The sequence below is a fragment of the Gymnoscopelus braueri genome (assembly GCF_963280865.1).
Source record: "Gymnoscopelus braueri genome assembly, chromosome: 22".
NCBI lineage: Eukaryota > Metazoa > Chordata > Actinopteri > Myctophiformes > Myctophidae > Gymnoscopelus > Gymnoscopelus braueri.
In genome coordinates this window covers 27,688,601-27,697,477 of record NC_137624.1, presented here as the reverse complement: position 1 = coordinate 27,697,477, position 8,877 = coordinate 27,688,601, and positions in this window count along the sequence as shown.

The following is an 8,877-nucleotide window of genomic DNA, read 5'->3' as shown; positions in this document are numbered from 1 at the left end:
AAGAGGTGCATGGAGGTAAAGAGACTGACATCGCTTGGCGAGCGTTATACGTGGCAACGTCGCTCCCTAATGATGGATGTAATCATTCAAGTCCAAAATGAATGTATTTATTATTAGTAATTTATTTGCGGATTAATCATACTCTGTGTCAGAGCATACTGGATGGCCTGCCACACAGGATCATGGGGGTCAGGTGTTTAAAAGCTGGCATTTATCAAGGTGTCACTATTAGATATCATTATTGCTGAGCTGGCCTTGATTCTGTAAATTAGAAAACAATTCACTGGCAACACAGTCTGCAAATGACATAAATTCTGAGGGGAGAAAGAGCTATAGCGGCCGAGTTTGTGTGTGTGGCATTCCTTGGTATGTACTGTATGTATGTATTTATTTGTTTGTTTTTGTGCAATTCTTTTGTTTTGTTGGTTGGAGAGACTGTTAGACATAGAAGATACCTTGATTACTGTTTGGGGTCTTCTACCAGCTGGGAAACGGCAGGGGTGGGGTGCGGTGGGGTGCGGTGCGGTGGGGTGGGGTAGGGGGGTGTCAGGGGGTCAGTTATGAATTTTCTTAGACTAACAAGCATCTGATTAATTGCAGAGGGCACGTGTGTGTGTGTGTGTGTGTGTGTGTGTGTGTGTGTGTGTGTGTGTGTGTGTGTGTGTGTGTGTGTGTGTGTGTGTGTGTGTGTGTGTGTGTGTGTGTGTGTGCGTGTGTGTGTGTGTGTGTGTGTGTGTGCTTATTTTCCACTGCACGGCGGAGGGGCAGATTTAAGAATTATGGATAAGAGGCAGCGCGGCACACGCCTGCCTGACGGTCGGTAATCCCGCTGTCTCAGACTCATGACCCACTTTCTTGGAAGAACAAGATGGAGCAGCACCCCTTCACCCCTTCACCCCTTCACCCCACAAGGAACCTCCAGAAGGCCAGGCTGGAGGGCTGGAGGAACCCCCCCCCCCCCCCCCCCTTTCCTCAAGACAAAGAGATGGAGACAGTCCATAGTAAACCACATAAGAGCATCAGGACCATTAAATCCACAGACTGATGATCTTATACTGTGCAGTAGGTTCAATATGATAATAAGGCATATGCAGTGGTGGAAGAGGTAGGCTACTCAGATTTTGTAAAGTAAGTAAAAGCAGCAATACCTCTGTGTATAATATCTCTGTTACAAGTAAAAGGCCTGTATTTGAGTAAAAGCACAGAAGTATTGGCATCAAAATATTCACAATTTGTCAAACGTTTTTCAAAAATAGCAAATCTACAGTACCAGGTCATGTTGTGAGCTTGTGGATCAGCTATTTTTGAATAGCTGAAGTGTAAAATAGGGCTTAAGTGGTTAATGTATGTTTATTAATAGCCTAAATCTACAAAGTAGACCTGACTATTAACTAAAGCTGCCAAATAATTGCAGTGGAGTAAGAAATTAATATTTGCCTCTGAGATGTAGACAGGTATAAAGTATCTAAAAATAGAAATACTCAAGTAAAGTAAGTACCTCAAAATGTAAAGTACTTGGGTAAAGATACTTTTCACCACAAAGTTACTTTCCACCACTAGATATATACAAATCAGTTCTCAGCACAAAATACCTGTAAAGTTTTGGGAATACTGCAATATATGAGATTTGCGAATGTGAGAAATAAGACGGAGAACCCGCCAAGAGATGTTCCCTCAAGAACTCGTCTCAGCAGAACATTTCTGCCTGAAACTATCAATTATTTTCTTAATGATTATTTGTATTAATCTATTTAATTATCAATTAGTTTGAGAACCACTGCCCTGAACATTTGGATGCTCTACCACCAAGATGACCCAGGGACTGTCTTATTTGCCTGAATCAGGAAATGGCCTGAAAACAAAAAACGGGGTAAATCTGAGCCATTTCTTAATTAAAGCAGTGAATCGAGCACAGACCATCCATCAATAGAACAGATGAAAAGAACAGCTTCTCCTGTATTAAGTATTATCCCTGGAAAACATTCACGCGATGAGCATCGCGGCACGCGCCCCATGCAAATAGGTCACCATTATGCACTGGTGATGATGCTAGATCATATCATGACAGCATATTGTTTTATGTATTTGTTACACCGGCTGTTTGTTTTATTCAAATTAGTTTAAACCACCTAAGTCCTATATTTTATCCTTTGTCGTGCAACAGTGTCATTACGAAGGTGGTGAAAATAGCTGAGCTGGTTGTGAGCTTGTAAATCAGCTATTTCTGATTTTTTTGGAATGGTTTAGAATTTCTTTTCACAGCTTTTTCAAAATTGGAAGATTTAAAAAAATGTAGGCTATGACAAAATATATTGTCATGCCCAAAAGTGGGACTCCAGGTTGAAAGTGGTTCAAAACATCTCCCCACTCACGCCACACAGCACACACGCTTGTCTTACTTCTCTCTTTATCTTAATCCCTGGCAGACTTTTAGGTGTCTGGTTTATACTCACAGCAAAATCCCAAACTGGAGAGGAGCGTGTTTGGAGATCTAATCCCCTTACCCCCTTATAGACTCCAGTTGCCCTCAATTCACCTCTTCTAAAACTAGGCCAAGAACAAGGAGGCACAACAGAGACGCATGCAACCTGCTGCCAACAGACAGACACACACACACACACACACACACACACACACACACACACACACACACACACACACACACACACACACACACACACACACACACACACACACACACACACACACACACACACACACACACACACACACACACACACACACACACACACACACACACAGAAATCTGCTTTGCACAAAATGTACATAGACAAGTGTACTGCAAAGATATACACAAGAACTGCACTCGATGTACATACTGTATGTATAATTACCTCGCTGTGCATTTTATTACACCCCCCCCACCAAATTCTGCACGTTCATTGCATATTACCTGTTGCTGCTATCTTGCTTTCTTATTTCTTATTTTATTTATTTCATAGAGTACTCTACTACCGTACTATATTATAATCGTGTGTATATTGTATTTGCGTTCAGGCGGTCCATGTCACAACAACATTTTGCTGTTTGTACCTGTAAGCTATGAGCGAATGAGTGACAAATGAATTCTCACAGACAAAGCAAAAATCTGATATATGTTGTCTGTATATATACAGACAACAAAACATTAACCAGACAGGCAGACAGACAGGCAGACAGACAGACAGACAGACAGACAGACAGACAGACAGACAGACAGACAGACAGACAGACAGGCAGGCAGGCAGGCAGGCAGGCAGGCAGGCAGGCAGGCAGGCAGGCAGGCAGGCAGGCAGGCAGGCAGGCAGGCAGGCAGGCAGGCACGCACGTACACACACACACACCTCTTCTTAGGCATCTTTCTTCTCCAACCTCTCCCTGACCTTGTTGACTGGTACATTACCATGCATCAGTCAACCTTCACTGTCTGACAGTGGAAGGCTGTCTAGAGCATCTCATCTCATCTCCTCCATTTATTCCAGGTCTCACAGATTAGAGCAGCGCTTCTCAAACGCTTTCATGTCAAGGACCCCCCAAACTGATATATGTATTTGGCTGTGGACCCCCCATCTGAAATAAATGTTGTGCCTGGGACCCCCATAAGAGAAGATCAGTGTTGTTTTTGAAATTATTTCATAATGTCTTAATTTTCCCTAAATCTTTCAAAATGTTTCGAAAATAGCCAAAGTATCAAATAGGGTTTTAAGTAAATAAGCGCCTATACGTAAATACAATGGTTACACTGTTCCTCATTTTGCTGGGGACCCCCTGGAACCCCTCCAAGAAACCCCAGACCCCACTTTGAGAACCATTGGATTAGAGGACAACTTTCTATGAGTGTGTTGCAGCCAAAAGGGAGATAAGACCCTGTTTACAGTCATACAAGAGGGGCTAAGTATAAGCTGTGAACAAATCAATATTTATTTTCTAAATCTCTCCCCCATATGCTGTTTTCAGCCACTTGTAGCCCGCTCTTGTATACACAGTGTGAAATACTGAATGAATTGCTCATGTTTCTGTTTTTATTTTCGTTTTGGTTTTTCGGAGACTCATGCGTTTTGTTTGGTCCGATCTAGGTCCAAACAGTTTCAGGATGCATGGAATTTTACTGCAAAATCAGTGGTGTAAAGTAACTAAGTATACATGTACTCAAGTACTGTACAATTTTGAGGTATTTTTGGGCGGTGAAACCGCCCCTATAAGTGAGATTTGGAAAAATGTACATTTTCCTGCGCTGTGATCTGGGCCCAGGAAATTTGTACAATTATCCTGCGCTGTTATGCTTTCGTCCATCATAAAGAGTGTTTCAATAAATGTATTTATCTTTTGTACATGATTGGTTGACTCCATTCAGTATTGTGATTAGCTAGCAAGACACCGCCCACTTCACACAGGGTGTGATTTTTTTTACATTACTTGAGTATTTAGAATTTTCAGTACTTTTACTTCTATTCCACTACATCTCAGAGACAAATATTGTACTTTTACTCAACTACAATTATTTGAAAACTTTAGTTACTAGTTACTTTGCAGATTTTGATTATTATTACAAAACCTATCCGAGAAATCTCGTCAGTGGCAGACGAAGAGTTAACCACTTCAGCCCTACGTATATATACATTTCGGCCATTTGAAAATAGCAGATCTACAAGCTCACAATGCGTCGCGATGCAACACATTGTGAGCTTGTAGATCGGCTATTTTCAAATGATGTTTATACATTTCATACATTTGAAAACTTGTGAAATGGGACATTCTGCACAATGAGTACTTTCTACTTTTGGTACTTTAACTACATTTTGATATCAATACTTTTGTACTTTTACTCAAGTAAATTTGGAATATGGACTTTCACTCGTAACAGAGTATTTCTACATTGCAGTATTGATACTTTTACTTAAGTGTGTGTGTGTGTGTGTGTGTGTGTGTGTGTGTGTGTGTGTGTGTGTGTGTGTGTGTGTGTGTGTGTGTGTGTGTGTGTGTGTGTGTGTGTGTGTGTGTGTGTGTGTGTGTGTGTGTGTGTGTGTGTGTGTGTGTGGTGACAATAGACCTCGCTATGAGGAGGACGGTCTGTCGCCATGGAGACCATGGTGTTTGAGAGCTGCTACCTTGAAGACAGGTGGAACTGAGGACAACGTCGGTGTGTCTCTGCTCATTCAGCATCTGGTCAAAGCAAACCCCACCTCCACCTTACACCCATGTCACATGTAATGCTATACAGCACTGTAACCAAACAGTGGGTCGGGACCCATGTTTGGGTCGCGGACCAATTTTTAAGTAAATACCCCTTTTATTTTTTGTTTCCTAGATTTTGTTTTTAATTATTATTTTTCCAGTTAAAAACTAATTCAAACGTTTTTTTCAAAAAGAATTCCATACAAAAAAAGAGAAAACATCCATTAAGATACTTTTATTAAGTTGTGAAAATAGCAGATCTACAAGCTCACAAGACCTCGCATCGTGACGTGTTGTGAGCTATTTTGTGTTTGGGTCCTAGGGATACATCAAATTTCTCCTTTGGGCCTCGAGCTAACCACGTGAACTCTAGCATCCCTCGTGTTGTGAGCTTGTAAATCGGCTATTTGCGGCAAAGACATTTGGAGTAGACTAGAGGGTAAAAAGAGCAGAGCCAAAGGTCAAGTTCATTAAGTATTGAGGGTGGCTGAGGGTATTGAGGGTGGTAAGGGGTTAAATGTCTGAAAACACACATGAACATGAATCCAACATAGTAATAGAATAGATAATGTGTAAACAAACAAACAGCTGAATAAATCATGACTTCTCTAGGGACATTGTAATTTATGAAATAGTCCAATGGCCACTGCAATAATAATAATAATAATAATAATAATAATAATAATAATAATAATAATAATAATAAATATCATATAAAACGTATTGAAAATGTTTACTTGTTCAATTTAGCCTCAAGCTATAAACAACACAACAGAAATGCACCCATGACAAAACAACACTGCCCTCCTGTGGTAGTCAGACAGAATACACACAGTGCTTCTAAGAAATGACATCTGATATAAGCACACAATAAAACACTACAAATATTACAATATGTATAGTCATGAACTATGAAACATGTTAAATAGAGTTGTCTATGCATACATTTGTAAAGGCTGTAACAGGGTTAAAATGCCTCTGCTTTTGATATCCCTTCTCATTTATTTTTATGGCCGGTAGGGATAGTTTTATCCTGCTTCTTTTCAGGCTGAATTAGATACATGCATTTCCTTTTGGGGAAAGGTAGCCTGATATGTTTGATATTTATGTTTGATAATATAATAACAATTTAATTCAAATTTAATTTTAAGCACATTAATCCTGACGTCCCTATTTCCCTATTCAAAATCTGTCCGTATTAAAATTGATTCTGAATTATCATAGATGTATAAACTATCACACCCTATTTTATGTTTAGAATTAGGTGGTTTTGATATGCTCTCTTTGTAAAATTGCTAAATATTTGTTTGTTTATTTGTCCTCCTCAGCAGCTATTCACAGTCACACTATTTGCACAGTGCGGCACGTGGAAATGAACATGGCTAGACTGCCGTGCTAACTAATACGTGGTGTAACTCATTAAGACATAATGTATTAGATTAATCCTGATTAACAACACTTGACCTCTCGTGAAGACAAATGAAAATTACATTTTAATGCTAAATCTTTGACCTCATCTATTGTATTGAAAATCTGTTCAGTGGGATTTACAGTCCTTTAACTATTTTGACTTTTATAGAGCTTTGCAGTGTGTTCGATGTGTCTGTGGCCTACTGCATATCAAACTGTGGCGTCCTTTAAATTAAAGATGTTGAAAATCGTTGCTTTTTAGACATTCAAAAAGGTTTTAGGGTATAGATTCTGATTCTGATTCTGACCTCAGCTCCAGCCGAATCTCTCAGACACACAGCAAAAATGGGATAGATTTAAAAGGCTCATCTTTTGCTTTTCCATCTCTCTCCCTGTATTCTCAAAGCTCCCAAGCGACGGTCTGGGTGAAGATTTGCTCTGACTTTTCCATCATGCTAATTGGTGTTTCCTTTCCCAAACCCTCTGGCATAGTTCAGGTTTGCTGAGAGCCAAACGGCACATAAAATGTAGTTAGTGTATTACAACTGTTCACAGGCCCAATGCCATGCAATCAGCTCCATGGGCTGCCTATATTATCGCCTCGCGAGGCGTTGTGAGCTTGTAGATCGGCTATTTTCACAATTGTTTCCTCTTTCTTATATTTTTTGACAATTTGACCAATGTTTGACCAGTTTTTATAGTATAGTTTGTTGATTACTTACAGTAGTAATTTTCCCCTCTTTTTTTAAGTATTAAAAAGGTCATAAAAGTCCTTAAATTGCCACTTCACTGTCTTCTGGGGAACCCCCCAAAATCATGTGAGGATCATCTGAGGATCCCGGCCCACAGGTTGAGAACCACTGTTGTAAGATATCAATGGAGTGAACATGGAGAAACTATCTGCAAGTACAGTAGTGTCCTACTGTAATAGCATAATAAGAGTGTATGGGCCCTAAAAATCTATGTCCTGAAGACAAATGTTGACAAATACATGTGGAGCAAATATTTTACTTTAAAGGGTCGAGCCATATGGACTATATTGTAAGTGGGGTCCTCTCAAGGACCATAGGGGTCCTTGAGGGGATTCCAGGGGTCCCCAGCTAAATGATTTATAGTTAAGAACCAAATGGACCCTTACAGGTCTGTAACCCAGAGAGTGTACAAATGGAATCTTGTAGATCTTGTAGATCTGTCATTTTTGATTTTTTTTAAAAAGTGGTTAAAATCAAGTTGAAGTTGTAAAGTCAAGATAGTCGAAGGACTGTATGAAAGAAAAAAGATCAATTATACAATAGATGAGGTCAAAGATTTAGCATTAAAATGTAATCTTCATGTTTCTTAACATGAGAGGTCAAGTGTTGTTAATCAGGATTAATCTATACATATGTCATTTGTTCCTATAATGAGGTACACCACGCTGGTATTATTTAGCAGTCTAGCCATGTTTGGAACTATAGATACTGTAGGTCATTTCTACAAATCAGGGCGTAATAGTTTATACCTATGATAAATGTTGTATCATAGAGGCATACTAACCTCCAATATGGAGGGGGCATTTTGTTTATGTACAGCTGTAGATGATTCAACATTTTAAAAAGTTGTATTTTATTTTGCACATGTACCAAACCTCTTACTTACTTTGTTTCCCTGTACAGTATGGGCTCAATATGGTGTTATCGATAAGCACAGAAACTATATTGATTGATTGCTATATTGATCAATATACTGTATATATTGATATGTTTTGTGCACTTACTTAAGGATGGTCGCCCTGTACAACCTATAGATGTATAGCTTGACCTCTATGTCACAGAACGTGGCGTTCTTTATTCCTATGCCATATGGCAGACACTGACACTTGGCATGCATTCAAGATATACATAATGTCAGTCTCACATGAATAAAACATGAGCAAGACCAATATAAGATGTTTAGTGGTTTTTGCAAATACCAGTAGAATGTGAATAAAATAGAATACATAATGTGAATAAAATACTTGCCTCATCGGAACACACTAACACACAGTTATGTCTCATTGAGAGACAACAGTATAACTGTATAAACATGGTAGTTGGAAAAGACAGATGGTTTTGTTTTTCTGAAAAGCACATGCAGGCAAACAAAGTACCCCCCCAAAAAATATAAGTTTATAAATCTAAAATCAGCTTATGGCAATCTCATTTTGCCTCAGCAGTTTACTGCCTGTAAATCCTGATGTATAATTCCTTGTACGATGGTGTACGAGGCACCAAAAATAGCCGATCTACAAGCTCACAATGCGTCGCATCCGCG